The sequence below is a fragment of the Rhinatrema bivittatum genome, chromosome 5 (genome assembly GCF_901001135.1).
Source record: "Rhinatrema bivittatum chromosome 5, aRhiBiv1.1, whole genome shotgun sequence".
NCBI lineage: Eukaryota > Metazoa > Chordata > Amphibia > Gymnophiona > Rhinatrematidae > Rhinatrema > Rhinatrema bivittatum.
Genome location: NC_042619.1, coordinates 384,888,596 through 384,906,845, shown reverse-complemented (window position 1 = coordinate 384,906,845; position 18,250 = coordinate 384,888,596). Strand labels below are relative to the sequence as shown.

Here is an 18,250-nt window from a genome sequence, read left to right as displayed (position 1 = left end):
CAGCATGTAAATTGTAAAAGTTCTTCCCACACCCTTCCTATTGTACATGAATGATTTATGTCAAGTGCCATCCATTTTACCTTCACTTTACTCCACTCCACCTGATTGCCTCACACTACTTTGACCTGCCACATGGAGTAAAAGTGGTATCTGACATCAGTGGCCTCCATTTAAAAAAAAAAAAAAATGGCATGAGAGGGAATGAGTGGGGATTGCTTCAGCCCTTGCTCCTATACCCACTAAACTGTAGGAATGCTATAATCGGTAAGACCTGGTGGAGAGGGGGGGGGGGGGGTCACTAGACACTAAGGATATTTGGTACCAAGTAGGGGAAGGGGGTTACTAGACCCCAGGAACTTTTGATACTGGGTTTGTGGGTATGGGGGTGGATAGTGGATACAAGGGAAGTTTTATTGTTCTGGGTATACAGTGTGTGTGTGTGTGGGGGGGGGGGGGGGGGGGGGGTTTGCTCAGGCTATTGGCATCCTATAAAAAAAATAGTAAATAATGTGCCTGATTGCTAACAGGCACACTGTTTACCAAAGATGAAATAAATGAACAGAACAACCAAAATGACCCCCCCCCCCCCCCGAATGAAAGAAACTAAAGTGACTTTCCCATTCCCTACCCCAATAAAGAACTGAATTAACTGAACTGAAACATTTAGGCATTCATATTCTTAGAGGAATATGAGTAGATGTGAATCGGTTATTTACACTTTCGGATAATAGAAGGACTAGGGGGCACTCCATGAAGTTAGCAAGTAGCACATTTAAGACTAATCAGAGACAATTCGTTTTCACTCAACGCACAATAAAGCTCTGGAATTTGTTGCCAGAGGATGTGGTTAGTGCAGTTAGTGTAGCTGGGTTTAAAAAAGGTTTGGATAAGTTCTTGGAGGAGAAGTCCATTAACTGCTATTAATCAAGTTTACTTAGGGAATAGCCACTGCTATTAATTGCATCAGTAGCATGGGATCTACTTGATGATTGGGTAATTGCCAGGTTCTTGTGGCCTGGTTTGGCCTCTGTTGGAAACAGGATGCTGGGCTTGATGGACCCTTGGTCTGACGCAGCATGGCAATTTCTTATGTTCTTATGTTCTTATAGTTGCAGCTGCAAGGACCAGTATCTCTGGTCTCATTTCATGTTCCTGCTGGAAGCCCAGTAACTTCTCCTCCAGGATATTGATTATGGGAACATCCTCACCCAGGTTAGTTATTGAACTCAAATCTTCCCTTGCATACTTAAAGGTCTTTAGGACTCATAATGCCTATATCATGTGTAACCAATCCTTTCACCCCAGGGGGCAATCCACACCGATCTTGGCATCCACAGACAACTTATGAATCCACTAACCTCTGCATCATCAGACAGGTGAAATTCCAGCTGGTGCCTACCAGGGATGTGCAGAGCAAAATTTTATGTTCATATTTCTTATGTCCGAAAGGGGGTCCCACTTGCGGCCAATATGGACATAAAAAAAATCCAATGAGTTGGGTATATGTACATATGTGCAAAAAAAAAAATTTAAACCCCCTCACCCTCCTTAATCCCCCCCCCCAGACTTACCACAACTCCCTGGTGATCGAGCGAGGAGTGAGGACGTCATTTCTGCAATCCTTGGCGAGAAGCATGTGACGTCGGCGGCACGTCGAGTGACGCCGGCGTCACGTGATTCCCGGCTCGTTCGCGCCGGACGGCTCGTTCGGCCCAAAAAGAACTTTTGGCCAGCTTGGGGGGGTCAGGAGGCCCCCCCAAGCTGGCCAAAAGTTCTTTTTGGGCCAAACGAGCCGTCCGGCACGAACGAGCCGGGAATCACGTGACGCCGGCGTCACTCGACGTGCCGCCGACGTCACATGCTTCTCGCCAAGGATTGCAGAAATGGCGTCCTCACTCCTCGCTCCATCACCAGGGAGTTGTGGTAAGTCGGGGGGGGGGGGGATTAAGGAGGGTGAGGGGGTTTATATTTTTATTTTGGCTCAACAATCGCGATTTCCCACATATCCAACATATCTATGTTGGATATGTGGGAAATCCGATCGTTTATGTCGAATCAATTTTTTAAGTTAAAAAAAAAATATGAGTAGCGTTTTACTAATGCGGTCAATCCGAATGCACACCCCTAGTGCCTACATCCTATATATGCTGGTGCACAGGTGCCCTGACTGCTCACTGCTTTTCCAGGAGGTTCTACCTACCGTTTGTAAAAATGCACTGCTGTTTTCTGGCTCCTTTTCATCAGTTCTAATAGGACAAAGCTGCCATTTTCCTTGACTTCCAGTCTCAGGGTATCCCTTACTGCCCAGTAGAGATGTGAATCGGAACCGGTATCGGTTCTGATTCCAGTTCCGATTCACATCTTGAAATTTTTTTCTTGCAGTCCGATCGGGTTTTTTTTATTGGCTGTGCCCGAGCCGATAACCAAAAAATACAGCCGACTCTTTATAATGAGTTTGTTAGTATCCCCCACCCTCTGGACCCCCCCAGAAATTTTTTTTAAATACCTGGGGGTCCTGGGAGCATTCTCCCACACTCGGGCCGTTGGCTGCTAGTAAACAAAATGGTGCCCTTTGCCCTTAGCATGTGACAGGGGCGATCGGTGCCATTGGCCGGTCCCTGTCACATGGTAGGAGCAATGCGCGGCCAGTGCCATCTTTAAAAATGGCACGGGACATCCAGTGCACCTACCATGTGACAGGGGGCCGACCAATGGCACCGATCGCCCCTGTCACATGGTAAGAGCAAAGGGCCATCGGTGCCATTTTGATTAGTGGCAGCCAACAGCCCGAGCGCCGGAGAATGCTCCCGGGACCTCCGCTGGACCACCAGGTATTTTAAAATTTTTTGGGGGGTCCGGAGGGTGGGGGGATACCAACAAACTCATTTTAAAGGCTCAGGTTGTGTTTTTAGGTTGTGTCTTTTCTTCCCACCCCCCCACCCCCATAACGATAAGAAAACCCACTAAATTAATCATGGGGTTTCCTATCGCTATCGGGGACCCCCTGATATCTGATGATATTGAAAATATTGGACAATATTTTCAATCATCAGATAAACGATTCACATCCCTACTGCCCAGTGCAGCAAGTGTAAAAAGCATCAGATCCCCTGGTAGGTAGGTCCCTTTGCTCATTGCCATGATCATGTTCCTACCACCACCTGTAATAAATAAAAAAACAGGAACCATAATATGATTCCAGCCTAGCAACCAACCCACTGTTCTGTCACATATCACATCTAAGATATGGGCTTAGTTATGGCCCTAGCTTATCACCTGGTTGTGCAGCACAGCTCACCTGTATCCTGCTGGTATGGCACCATTAGAGCTGAAGCCTGATCTTGCCTCATCCAGCTGTCACCAGTGTGCTGTCAAGAAGAGGTAAGCATGGTCCAGATGTCTACATGCTGCTACTTCCCTCCGCCTTGGTCAGATCTGCCTGCATCTGGGCACAGAACTAAGTGTTTAGGGTAGGGAAAAAAACACCTACTAAATGTTATCCTGGGGAAATCTTTGTAATTTGGGAGGAACATGTGCAGCAATCATTTTTATCTCATGCTTTCAAACACCCACAGGGAATTGTCATCCAGGGACATCATGTCACCACCTTGCATGTTGCAAATCCCCTGACGGGGGAAAGTGCTCCATGGTGATGTGAGTGGGAGCTGTGAGTGGGAGCTGCCGGCCTGCCACATCCCTGGGGAAAAGGCCTGGGAGGTCAGCTTGGGAGGACCACTACCCCCCTTGTGTGGCTTTCCTCCACTTGTTACTGTTGCTTTGAGATAATGGAGGGGATCCACAGATTAGTACCAGCTTGTTCTGAAACCAAGAGTAATGGTTATTGTTTGTTTAAAATCATGAGAGGTCTAGAACGGGTAGATGTGATTCGGTTATTTACTCTTTCAGATAATAGAAAGACTAGGGGGCAATCCATGAAGTTAGCATGGGGCACATTTAAAACTAATCAGAGAAAGTTCTTTTTTACTCAACGCACAATTAAACTCTGGAATTTGTTGCCAGAGAATGTGGTTCGTGCAGTTAGTATAGCCTTGTTTAAAAAAGGATTGGATAAGTTCTTGGAGGAGAAGTCCATTACCTGCTATTAATTAAGTTGACTTAGAAAATAGCCACTGCTATTACTAGCAATGGTAACATGGAATAGACTTAGTTTTTGGATACTTGCCAGGTTCTTATGGCCTGGATTGGCCACTGTTGGAAACAGGATGCTGGGCTTGATGGACCCTTGGTCTGACACAGTATGGCATGTTCTTATGTTCTTATGATGGACTATATCACTGAAAGAGGACCCAGTGCCATATTTGTACTGTTGATTACAATCTATAAAATGCTGATCATCCATAACTGGAAAGTGCCTTCATACCTTTGAGGTCTTGTGGGCTCCAGTCTCTGGATGCTTGGGTGCTGTTGTTTCTGGCGCTGTGGTGGGAAAACGGACCAAGAGGTAAAAGGCCAGTAGAATCTATCACAATATCAGCTGTTCTTGGAGGGTGATCTTGCCTCCAGAAGGCTCCCTTACTGCCTTTGGCTGCTCACCAGACATCTTGCTAGTAACTAGATTCTCCAAACATTCCTCAGCAGCCAGATTTTAGTATCCCCTTCCTTTAAGTCTTCAAATCCCTCACCTGAATCAACCGACCTGGTAGATGCTGCAAAGATTTGCTACAGACACTGATCAGAGTGGAACAGGAAGTGATGTGCTTGTTTTCATTGATGTCTTCCTACTCCTTGTCCTTCCCCACTGTTGCTGCAAGGCTCCACCAAGTCTGCGTCTTCTATTCTTAGATTATTCTCCAGTGAAGATGGGAGTGGACATTTGCTGTGCCACCTTCTCAGACAACTTTACCCCCTAGCTGGATCCCCTCTATTTTAAAAGTCCCTTTTAAGCTTAGTAAGATGGCTCCTGGTGCTCATCTTATGCCTCCCATCATCATCATCACTGCTACTTGTGCTGTCCACAGGTCTCTGTGTAGGAAGAAATTTCCCTCTTCCTTTCCTATTTCCATGTTTGTCTGATTAAACCAATGACTTGTTGGAACTTATCAAAACAGATTAGGCATGTGCAGAATCAAAACACATGTTTTTGGTTCATTCATTTGTTTAGGTCACAGTCATTTGTTCAGTTAATTTCAAATGAGAAAAACATTGTTTTTGTTTGTTTTATTCATTCATTTGTTTATCGTTACAGTCAATAGGGGAAACAATACAGTCTATTTTGGTCTCCCAAATTGGGATTTTCTAATTATTTTCAATTAAACTGGTGGGTAGACGTCATCAGAAGGGTGAAGGCATGCTGGAGCATCAAGATTAAACCAACATGGCATCGAAAGTGGCATGAAGAGCAAAGAGATCTGCAATGGACAGAAAGCTACCAGCAGTGGCAGGAGTTCTCTAGAACACCATCAGGGGAGCAAAGCAGCAGCAAGAGTGGTCAGATCACATTAAAGGTACAAAGGTAGGGCAAAGGGCACCAGCAACAGTGGCAGGGACCCCCTAAGGCTGTAAAAAAGGAGAAAAGTGGCACCAAGTGGGTCATGAAGAGCTCAAAGGGGAAACAAAGAACCACAAGAGGCAGAAAAACCCTCAAGACAGTGAAAGAGGGAAAAAGAAAGTGAAAGAGTTGCATGAAAACCCAAAGCACCATGAGAGGGGCAGAGCAGCTACCCAGAATGCCAAGAACACCCTAAGCCTCCAAATGAGGGGGTAAAGGGCACCATCCAAATTGGTAGAAATTACTAGGTAGGGAGAAGCCAGAGGAAATCCCTGGACGAGGCCTGATCTAATTTCCATATGGCATCATTAGATGAAGGAGCTGGCTGTTCAGGATTGGAGTTGGAGTCTAAAATGCTACTGACTAGAGGCACAAAATGCTCTTTAGCCACTAGCAGTTTAATATCCCCAAGGCTTACATTGCAGGGAATTGAAAACAGCACAAAGACCAGCACAAGGCCTTGAAAGCAAGATGAAAAACCAGAAAAGAGGATGGTTGGAGGAGAAACTTGTTTATTTTTCAATTTTTATTTTTTGGGGAACAAAACACCCCAAAGAAGCAGAACCAGATTGAGATCCAAACGGTGAACAGAGAGGCACCAGAATCCCCATGCTTGTACATCATTGGCAGCTAGGCCATATTAACAGCAAGAACCCTAAGGTGGTACATCTGTGGGATGGGCAGGTAAGAAGATGGCAGAAAGACCCCTAAGGTGGTACATAAAAGGCATGGCAGGAAGACAGAATAGCAATAAGATCCCTAAAGTAGTACACCAGGGGCATGAAAGGTAGGCAGAATAGCAGTAAGACCTCCAAGATGGTTTCAGTATTCTTGCTACTTGCATGAAATTTCTGAAAAGCTCAGCAAAGGCAGATTGATTTTTGAAAACACCAGGTTTTATATCGTCTGGTGCTAACCTTAAATGATGAGGGTTCATGATATCCCTGCTTCTAGGAAGAGATTCTTTGGGCATACTGGTGGTGGGAAGGAAAGACAGTGCTGACTGAGCCACTTTGGCTGGGTCTGACCAGACCACTAGTGTGTGCACGATATACCACAACTGTGTCTATATCTTCAAAGGGCTCTGTGAGATAGCATTTCACAGAACTTTCTGCTCCAGTCTCCTTTGGGATGGGCTGAGGGACTTTCTTGCCAGATGCTTTAGCTATACCATGTGTCAGGACAGATAATTGTTTTGGGTAATGTGGCTTTCACATATTGAGAAGGAATTGGTAGCTGACAAGGTACAGCTTTTACTCTCTGGAGTGGCCACTTTTTCTTATGCTACATCCCCTTTGTGCCTCTGCCTCTGGCACTCCTGTTCATGCACCCTAGCTAGCAGCATCTCTTTCATGAATGTGAGATGCTGGGAATGGACAGCGAGGTTTCCTTTCAGCCATGGATCATAAAATATGGTAAACGTGTATATTGTTTTCTGTCAAAAGTTTCAGTCTCTCTTGCACCCGTTGCTGCAAAGAGTCCAGAAACTGCAACACCTCTGCTTCCATTCTCTGTTGCTCATGGAAATCCTTACATTTTTCCTCCAGAATATTTACTACAGGGATGACTCCACCTAGGGTGGCACTAATGGAAATCAGATCCTCTTGGCATCCTTAAAAGGATTCATGATTTCTATCAGCTGCCTCATGATGCCCCCAATAGGCAATCCACACTTATCTCTCTTTGCACTGACCTCTGCAGCATCAGATAGCTGGAGTTCTAGAGGGTGCCAACATCTAGAATCAGATGGTTCTGAGGTGTCCTGAATTCTACCAGCTTTTCACAGAGAAGATGTCCAACCTTCATGCTTTAATGGAAATGTCCCACTATTTCCTGCATCTCTTAATCATATCCCTCTAGAATATAACTTATTATCCTTTGGCCCCAGCACTAGGGCATCACTCACTGCCAGGTGCAGTAATGGTGCAAAGCAATGTATGTCCCCCAAACCATAATCTTCCATTGCCTTTAGCATAATTTACTCACTGAATGTCACAAAGTAACTTTCCTGAAGGGTCCTGACTCTCCAGTCTAGCTGCCAACTCGCTGGCATTTTCCTTATAGCTGATAGGGTATTGCATGAGGCATGAGCGCTATCTATCATCTGGGTATGCAGCACAGCCCACCTGCACCTTGATGTTCATTCTTTGCTAGAGCTACTGCCTGCCTCCGCCAGAACCAGGTCCCTCCAGTGTGCCATCAGGGGGAGGTAAGAGTGTGTAACATTTTCACTGGTCCAAATATCAATGGTGAAATTCATGTTACCACTGGTTGGAGATAATATGCCTTCTAAATGTAATCCTGGCGGGGATATTCTAATTGAGGCTAACACGTGCAGCAGACGCTTACAGCCTACATTCTCCACTATCTGTGTGGCTGGCCATCCAGGGCATTCATTTCCCCTGTGCTCCTCAAGACTAATTTTTGATGCTGCCTGCCTCTTGCCACATGACTGTGCCATGGAACACCACCCCCATTTCCACTATGGTGGGTTGCTGCTTCAGATTTATAGTAGGGGGTTGTAGGTCTACCCTCTGACTGGTTGAAATAGCTGTGGGATCAGTTTGTGGAAAAAGTGTTCTTTTCAACCCCTTTCCTTTGGTTTTTACCTGTGGTGGCAGTCTGGCAGAAGGGGTCTCCAGATTGGTAATGTCCCCCTTTCCTGATGCCAAAGCTAGCGGGTGCTGCTTCTGCAGGTGATGCTGCATACCAGCATTTGTCTGATGCCCTACCTGCTGCCCTCGACCTGTGTTTCCTGCAGTGAATACACTGATGAAAACAAGGGTCTTTCCTCATTTCAATGTGCCTCTAGCTCTGGAATATCTTCTGTGATCTCTTCTCTACATCCATGGGGGATGACACTGGCACTGGAGTTGAGATTATGATGGATCTTGAGGAAAAATATCAAGGTCATCCTTTATGCTCTCTACCTGCACTGCCTGCTCTTCCTGGGTATTGCCCTCAACAATGTTAGAATCATCTATTTCTCCCATCACTGTACTGGTGGCTGAGATACTATTGACTAATCCATAGCTCTTCAATTTCTGATTCTGGGAATTCTAGCAATTATTTATCAGAATCACAAAAAAAAAAACAAAAAAAAAAAACCAAAAACGGTTAAACACTTAAAGAATCCAAAGGTCTGGCAGCTTGGCTCTTCTCTTCTCAGTGTCCTCTCCTCACTGGTGTCCAGACAGAGAAAAGAAAATTCACTAGTACTGCTAAAATCTCCACACTGTTCCCCTACCCTGACCAAACACCAGTAAAGAAGAAAGTAAGCATTACTACTGCCTGTTTGTTTCTGGCACAGTAAGTAAGACCACTGCAACAGAAAAGATCAGAAGCCACCCTTTACCAATGCCAAATCGAAAGGTTTCTAGCATTTTTTATTACTCTGAGAGAGCATTTCAGCACGCAGCCTTCTCTATCAACTGTTATAAAGGAACATAAGAACATAAGGAAATACAAGCTTCTTGCACATGCTCAGAGTTTACAGTGAGAACAGGTCTGTATCACATGATCCAGATAGCAGTTAAAAGCTAGATAAGAAAATGCTGCACTGTGATTTGTCCTCTGAGTGGTTTCCTTGTCAACTTGTCCTGCCTCAGCTCTGACAATGGTGTGAGGTCATATAAGCAAGAATTTGTTGATATAGTTATCTAGAACGCTTCATTTCTTCACAACACAGCCCTAGATTTCAATGGGCCAAAATTGAATAGGCAAATAAACAAATGAGACAAAAATATTTATTTCATTTGTGTCCCCTTTCATTTATTTCAGGATCCACAAATGAAAAAAAAACTGACTCATTTGTTTCATTTTATCCATTTATTTCAAATGAATGCACATCCCTAAAACAGATCACAAAAAGGTAGACCTTTTACATTTTACAATGTTTGTACACACTCAGATTGGGACACACACAGATAGACCAGTTAGTCAGTTCTGTGTCAAACGCAGTTCAGTGAGTGAACTGATTACACTAACTGGGTCCATCTAGCCAAAATGCTACATGGACCCAATGTTAGGGCCTAGCATCAGGAAAAGCCTGCTGCCAGGATCTAGTGCCTGGCTGGACCTGGCCAATAGCTTAGGCCAAGTCTCAGCCAGGTGCCAAGCCCTAGGAGCTGGCTATGCTCAGCTCTGAGGCTCAAGTCCAGTCCTGAAGACTAGGTCTGGGTTGACTGGACATATTTTTGTCCCAGGAAGATCTTGCCAGGGCTTCTTTTTTTTTTATAGGTTTGTTTTGTTTTACTTGGGTTTTTTTTTTTTGTTTCAATTTTTTTTTTCTTGTTTAATGCTTTTTTTTAGTTAAAATTAAACAAACTGAAAAAAAAATGTAAAAATCCCTGAAACAAAAGAAGGAATCAAACCAAAACTTTTGGGCCTGCATATTCCTAGCAGAGACACTCCACGCGTTACGAGAAACAGATAATCTTTCTGTCTGTATCATTCCTGCAGCCACTGGCATTGAATCAATAGTAGTTTTATTCTGATGATACACACCGAGATAATAGTATTAGTGACTCTAACAACATGCTGTGCTTTCTCCTGTAAACTCTCGTTTCTAATGTTTTTTTCCCCTACGTTCTGAGGCAAGAAGCTTCAGAATTTCTGCTTTCTCTTTCCAAGATCCAACAGAGGAATGACTGGACAAAATGGTGACTGCTCAAGGTGCTCTGGGTTTTTCCTCCGCCTAATAAAATAATGAAGTCATGACATACTATTGCCAGCTGAGCTATGCTAGATGAAAAAGTGCTGAAACATGGTTGAACCTGCTCCTTCCTTGTCCAATTTCCAACAGACTTCCTTCTGTCTAGTGGCAGGTTCAAATAATGCATTGTTTTCCTGCCCCTATAGATTTGAATATGACTGAATCAAATGAATCGAAAAAGATTTGAATTTTTTGAGGGACTGTACCCATTCAGATTGATTGACACAAACCAAATAAAAAAATCTATTCATTTGTTGTACTTTTTACATTTGGATCATCTGAATTCACATTCCTAATAATAAATAGTATGGGTTGCAGTACTGTTTTGTTTTGTGTCTGTATATCAGGGCTCATTTTTTATTCAGTGATTATTTTTTTTATAGGGTGGTTTACTGAATCCATATTGAAAGCAAGTAAAAGTAATTAAAAACTCTTTTGTGATAAATTACATGTATGGTGTGCTTCAACCTTAGGATAAAATGTGGATAGTAATAAAAACTTTATGCATTTACTAGTTGAGAGTTTACAGTGCCTAGAGAATATGGTGGATGCTTTATAAATTACAGACAGGTCACTGACAACTTCATTTAGATTTTTCATATTTTAAAGGTAAGTTACTATTCTGAGAAGTTTCAATGCCATTTTAGTTATCCACATAATTCACCTATTCATTTATCAGGAATGGTAATTAGGGGAAAATCACTGCCAAAATTATGATGTGCGATTAAAATTCAGGCTGTTTGTAGATTACAAACCCCCTTCTTTTTTATTTTACCATCTTCTGACAAAGCCTCTCATAGAAAGTTTGTGCTTTTTTAGAAACGGAGCTCATAATAATAAGCCATCTGGCTAAGTTAAACATGAAAGATTAAACTGATATACAGTATGAAGGCTTCCTATTCAATTGCTAATGTCCAAGAACTTGGCTCTAGTGAAAAAAGCTGTCATTTGGGGAGAAGAGGTAATTAAAAGATATTCTTGTAGAGATGTATCCAGGAATAGGAGACTGGCACACACAGCGCACACACACACACACACAACATCCTCTACTCCCTTCTCAGAAAAACATAACTAATTTTTCCAAGTATGGTCAAATGTATTTATTTATTTATTTTAAACATTTATATTCCACAAATCTTATCAGAGTACAAAATACACACACATTAAATTAATCAATAAACACTTTTGGATTTAACCACAATGGCTACCAGTCCTGAATACAGATTAGTTGACTAGAGGTGGACATTACAAGGAGACTCACAGATCTTTTGCAAATGGTAAGACTACAGAAAAATTGTGAGCCCTCTTGAGGACAGTAAATGTAATCTACCTTGAAGTGCTGAAAAGCAGAATATACATTAAATTAAAATAAATTAAATAAATAGAAAGTATGCATCTCTGGGGCAGGTTGCTGGATCTCCAGAGCCATGTAAATACAATTTGACACTATCCCAGCCTATAGATAACTTGATCTCTGGGCCCTGCTGCAGCTGTCTGACTCTATCCTGAGCCCCTCTTTTCAGGGTTCTGCAGCTGTACTGAATAACTCCAGCCTGGGGCTCTATGACTTCCAGGCTGCAATCAGTCTTTAGGTAGAGGGAACCCCAAGACTGTGTGCTTGTTCAAGTTCCTGGCCTCTGCCATCTGCGCTGGTATGCAGTAATCCTCTAAGAAGACGTTAGCCAGGTTACTTATCCTGCGGTTGGCTGAGGTGTAGAAGCCCAGCATACACTCCACCACAGGCAGTACTGTAATCTCCTGGCAGGAGGAGGGTGTGCACAGATACATCAATGCAGTGACTGCTGAGACAACTGTCTCCTCATTTAGACTTGATAGGCAGTTTATCACTGGCTGGATGCCACTGGCCTGCAGAATATAGGCTTTATTGGTTTTATCCAGACAAAGGTTACATAGACTACTAATGCCAAATTCTACAAAGTTCTCATTGTCTTCCGTCAGCATGTCCAAAAATAGATCGATGACTTGAAGTTGACGAAGATACTCATAGTCCTTAGGATCATATGAAAAAGTGGCCAAATTTGCAAGGATTTGTTCCTTGGCTTCTTATTGACTGGAAACTCTGTGATGAGTGCCTGTAGATATTCAAAGCACCCACAATCTAGAGACTTCTATTTCTTTGGGACCATTCTCTTAACACCCAAAAGTGTTGCTTGTACAGCATCCAGTCCCAATCCCCCACAGGATCCATAAAGCTAAGTGGGATTAGATGGCATACAAGTTAGATTTTCAAATGAATTGCTTTTCTGAAAATTAAATTAATGGTTTACCGAGGCAGCATAAAAGAAAGAGTTTTAAATGCAATTTAAAAAAAATAAAAACTATGTATATGTGATTGAAAAATTGCCTGTTGGAAGATGAGGTGGGTTGGTGGCACTTAATGATTAGATTAAGACTGTGGTAACCTGGATAGAAACTGAGTTTAGCCACAGATGAAACTACCTCCTTCCACTATAAAATAATTTTCAGCAGCCAACGAGTTATGTATAGAAGAGGGTAGTTGGATTTTTGTTAGTATTATATTTGCACTCCTGGTGGGGCGATTGTAAGGATAAATTATTTACCAGCAGAGGACTAGAAACAAAAAGGAGTGACAGAATTTAAGCACACTTGATACAGATAAAGAAGGTAGTGGTAAGAAAAGGTGAGGAATGATAAGTAACTTCAAAATGATCTCATCATTGCCATTTTTACTGAAGATTATTGAGAACATTTTTTTTTATTTAAACAGCTACCAAAGAGTCAAAAGTTACCTCACATTATTGAAATCACGGGTCAAACAGGGGAAACATCAGGCAATAGTAATGAAAACAAAATACCCTAAATGTTAAATAGCATATAAATCTCAAACTAAAAGGTGTCAGCAAGCCTGTCAGTGTAACTGCTGGCAAAGTACAGATCATCCGACTTTTAATTCAACTTATCCAACAGAATTTTTTTTGAAAAGGTTTTTATAAATTGCAATTAAAATATGGCAATGGACAACAGTCTTGGTCAATCTCTTAAAGAAAGCCCAATATGGCCAATGTTTCACAGACATGCTTCATCGGGGCAAAGTAATGATGCAAGGAAAAATTGGACTGTTGCCAATAATCATAAACGAAACAACAGTGAGTCAGGTCAAAATTGTAATAATATAAACAAAAGTATGTTACTTATCTTAGAGATGGCTACCATTCAAAGTGTCGGCTTCTCAAAAGTTTTCAAAAGATGAAGGGGATGCCAGCATCTTATAAATGTCAAATTATATCAGCATTTATGATGTAATGGGGATGTGGCAGTAAGATGAAAGAACAATGAATGTCAAAATTAAAACCAAAAATAATCATCCAAGAAAAAGACCTAAATCCAACTCAGCATTACATCCATAGGTGTTACAGTCTGTAGTCTATATATCCACCGCTGCTCTAGACATAAAAGTTGTAAATCAAAATTTCCACCCCACCAATTTTCATGTAATTGGTCTATTGTACAAAAGCAAAGATCCTCAAAAGAATGATTAGACTTGACACATTAGGTAACCAAAGGTGCACTGTGGTGAATCTGATGAAAATTAGAACGATGTTCTATCATTCACATTTTAATCTTGTGTTTATTCTTTCCAATGTAAAGTAGATGACAGGGACACTCAATAAGGTAAATAACCATCATGGATAAACATGTGATGGCATTTTTAAACAAATTTTTTATCCAGAGGCACAGTGAGTAATGTAGATACTGTCATAGATATCGCACATACTGAGCATTTACCATAAGGATTGTGTGAACCTACGATAGGAGAATTGCCATTCTGAACAGAAAATGTAAAGTCAGAATGTACCAAAAGATCCTGTAGATTAGTAATGCAGGTGAAGGTGATATGTGGGGATTCTCTTAACACTTCATGAATTAGCAAAATCCACCAGTTTTTAATATAGATCAGCGAATCAGACATGCCTCATTAGGAAAAGGTAAAACGGAATGACTCACTATTATTCTGTGGAAGAAAAAGTCATTCATGATGGCTAAACTTAGAACGCAAAAAGCCTTATGCACACATGATTTTAGGTACCCTCATGCCGAAACATAATAAAAAAAAAAATGGTAGCACTTGTCTGAAATTCTGTAATTGAAGCACAAAGATGTAAAAGTTGAATAAATTTACTCATGGAAAGACTTACTTTCAAAGATCGTAGATGAGCACTAGTAAAATGTAGCAATGTGTTGTAATAAACCGGTTTGCGGTAAAGGGAGGTGGTAAAGCCTTGTGAAGTTTTCTGTATCAAAATGTCCAGAAAAGCAATAGCTTGGCAATGGGTATTAGCTGTAAACTTAAGGTGTGGATTACAAGAATTGAGCCATGTTAAAAATCCATTAAACAAAGTTGATGTACCTTTCCACAACAAAAAAATATCATCTATATAGCATTTCCAAGTAACTACCTGGGAGCTATATGAGTGTTCATTGAGCCATTGTGTTTCAAACGTTCCCATGTATAAGTTCGCTAAATCCATAGCCATGGTTGCACCCATTGCTGTTCTACATATTTGTTAAATAAATTTGGACTCAAATGCAAAAAATGTTTTGTCAAAGCTAGCTCCAACAATTTAATCAAAAATTCAATAGGTATTTTGTGTGGACAGGGATGCTTATCAAAGGTGGTAGCCACCACTAAAATAGCTTTGTCTTGAGGTATAGATGTATACAGAGCCTCAACATCCATCGTGACTAAACTATTGCAGGAACAGAACCATATCAGATGAATCTTGAATGTAGGAAGGCAGTTGTGGAACAAATGGCCATAGAGAATGGACAATGAACCATGAAAGAGGTTCAAGTAAAGAACCTCAACTCAAAACAATTGGACATCCAGGAGGTTTTGTAAGATTCTGATGAATTTTTGGTAGTATATAAACACTGGAACCTGAGCATGTGATCTAAGTAAGAATCTAGCTTCTTTGTTAGTTAAAAAAAACAGAATCACTTCCTGATTTAACCAATTCAGAAATCACAAGTTGAAGATTTGCAAAAGGATTTTGAGAAAGAGGTTGGTAGAAATGGGGGTCATTAAATTGATGATATACTTCTGTTTCGTAGTCTTGTCAGTTCATCACAACCTCCTTGCCGCCTTTGTCGGCGGGTTTGATAACCAGATGTGTAGAAGAATGTAATTCCTTTAATGCAGTCTTCTCTAAATGAGTCAGATTACAAACATTTCTGCATATTAATTGTAGACAGTGCATGTATGTCTTGGATAACCAATTGGTGAAAAGTCTTGATCACAGCATCCTCCACACCAGGAGGTATCCATGTAGATGGATTAGATAAAATGGATGGATCACCTCCAGATGGTTGGGTAGCAAAAAAGTGTATGAGTCTCAAAGTACAGATGAAACGGAATATACTAATTTAAAGTGCGAATATGTCAACTCGTGGTGTTGGAACAAATGACAATCCATGCTCTAATACATATAGGGCCTGATTTTAAAAAGCATTTACTCACTTAAAACTGGATTTTACTTTAGTAAATGCACTTTACTCATGTAAGTGGGTTTTTGAAAATTGCTACAATATATGCCATGAATTGTCCATAGGATTTGCTCACGTAAGTGTCCTTTACTCAAGTAAATGGCTTTTGAAAATTGCTACAATAGCAGTTACATTTACACGTGTAAATCCTTATGAAAATTACCCCATAGCTGTGTAGATGTAAGGTTAAATGAAGACAAATTCAGCACTAAGTATTCTTGAAACTGTGCGATCTGTGATTCTTGTTGGTGGATCTGAATGATCCTGACAAGATTGTAGTGGGTGATGAATTTGTTGACTGTGGAAAGGGCGATGATTGCCTCAAACTCGTTGTTCAAAAAAGGTTGTGTTGGTGGAACACTGCCTGATAATCGATGATGTGAAAGTGAGTCGTCATCGCCTGAAGAATCATCACTGTTGAAATCAAAAGTAATGTGTCTAGTCAAAGTCATGGAAGAAGATTTTGCCATCCAGGGGTAAACAAATCCATTTCGATAATCACGATCATCTCTATAGAATTTCTTGAGTTTAGATCTCTTAATATCCTCGCAAAATTTCTCGATCAATTCTTCAATTAATTTCAGTTGTGCAGTATACTGATCTGAATCCATAGATGAAATTAATGTGGTATTTACAACCTCAGTTTTTTCACAAATAGTGATCTCCAATGCCTGGGCTTTTTTTTATGATCAAGATCATAAGATCCAGGCTACATTTATTTAATAATTAATATAGCATTTCAATCTGAAAGAAAATCCAGCTACACCATTATATTAACCACAATAGTTTATTTGATTTATTCCCATAGCACTGAAAACCTTCTTATATCCAATTGAGTGCATTCTATTGAGGATTCGTTCTAGTACTGATTTTTACTGGGTGCTCCTTGAAATATTATTAGGTTTTGACATAAATTACTCTATTCTGCGAGACTGGCTTAAATCATGGATATTACATTCACCATCCACAAATGGCTTTCTTCCTCCCTGTGAGGAAGTTCCCAAATCATATCACAATGTAATTTAAGATCTTTACCTTACGAGTTATGCTTTGGCATACCACATGGCTTAGCTCTGTCAGCAACCTTTTTTAATATCTATATTGCCCCTTTGTGTCAGGTTATTGGTCAATCCTGGAGAAATTCATCGACTTTATGCTGTTGATATCCAGTTTTATTTTCCAAATGAATCGTCCCTGAAACACTGACAAAAATCTCTGTCTTTCAGCAGTTAACACCTTGTTGTCTAATAACATGCTAATTCTAATCTTAAAGAAGACAGAAACCATCTTACTCGTCTGTTTTCCCATTCCTAATGTGCCAGCCACATTGTCCTTTAATGGATGACAGATTCCCATTGTTTTTTAAACATTTATCTTGCGTATCCAGCTGAATTGTTATCTATCTTTGCATCCCCACATTAAACACATAATCAAGACTTCTTTCTTCAAGATTTAGCTTTAAAGAAATGTCAGAACTTTTGTACATGGTCCAAGAAAACAAACCGGTAACCGATCCAAGGTGGCTAGCAGCAAACAATCAACGAGGTGGAATCGGTAAAAAATGGACTTTATTGAATCTTGCCCGACTCTGGCCGAGTTTCGCTCAGCGAGCTGCCTCAGGGGCTATTGAAACAAACGAATAAAAAGACACACAAACATATATATTGGAACAACAATTAAAATGCAATGTAAAAAATATATTATATAAATCATATTAAATAATAAAAAAATAAATATAAAACTAGATATATTGCACTATAAAATGAAATCACAGACATGTGCCTAAATTGTTTGTATGTGTGTACAAATCCATATGCAGTCATTTTATAAAACAAGTGTGCATTTGAATGTACAAATATCAATGCAACAAAGAACAAACAATAAAAACAAAAACAATTATAAAATATAAAATATATACAGGGAGTGCGTGTGTACAAATAGACAACCAAATGAATCAACCTACAAAGGACCATGAATCATATGTATATATATCTAATGAGTGTGGAATATAGAAAATAAACGTAAAATATAACAAATAACAAATAAAGAATTAAAAATGACTTTCAAAACAAGTAACTAAACAAAAGTGTGTAAAGAAGAGAAAAAAAAACAGGAAAAAAAAGGAAAAAACAAGCCAAAAACTATAAAAATAAATATAAAGAAAAATAAATTTAAAAAAAAAGGGTGTGTGAATGGTTTTCAGGATTCTCTTTTAAACTCTGTATACAAGTGGCTCTAAAGGTACTTACAATACATGAAAGTTTTGGAAAATGATTTTTTTCAGTTTTTTCATTATATGAAGTTTATACAGAGTTTAAAAGAGAATCCTGAAAACCATTCACACACACTTTTTTTTTTAAGTCATTTTTAATTCTTTGTTATTTGTTATATTCTACGTTTATTTTCTATATTCCACACTCATTAGATATATATACATATGATTCATGGTCCTTTGTAGGTTGATTCATTTGGTTGTCTATTTGTACACACGCACTCGCAGT

At 40.3% G+C, this 18,250-nt stretch overlaps 1 pseudogene; it reads right to left on the bottom strand.

Annotated features, from left to right (window-relative positions):
• Positions 1-11,804: 11,804 nt before the first annotated feature.
• LOC115092483 lies at positions 11,805-16,360 on the bottom strand (annotated as a pseudogene).
• Between the last annotated feature and the right edge of the window lie 1,890 nt (positions 16,361-18,250).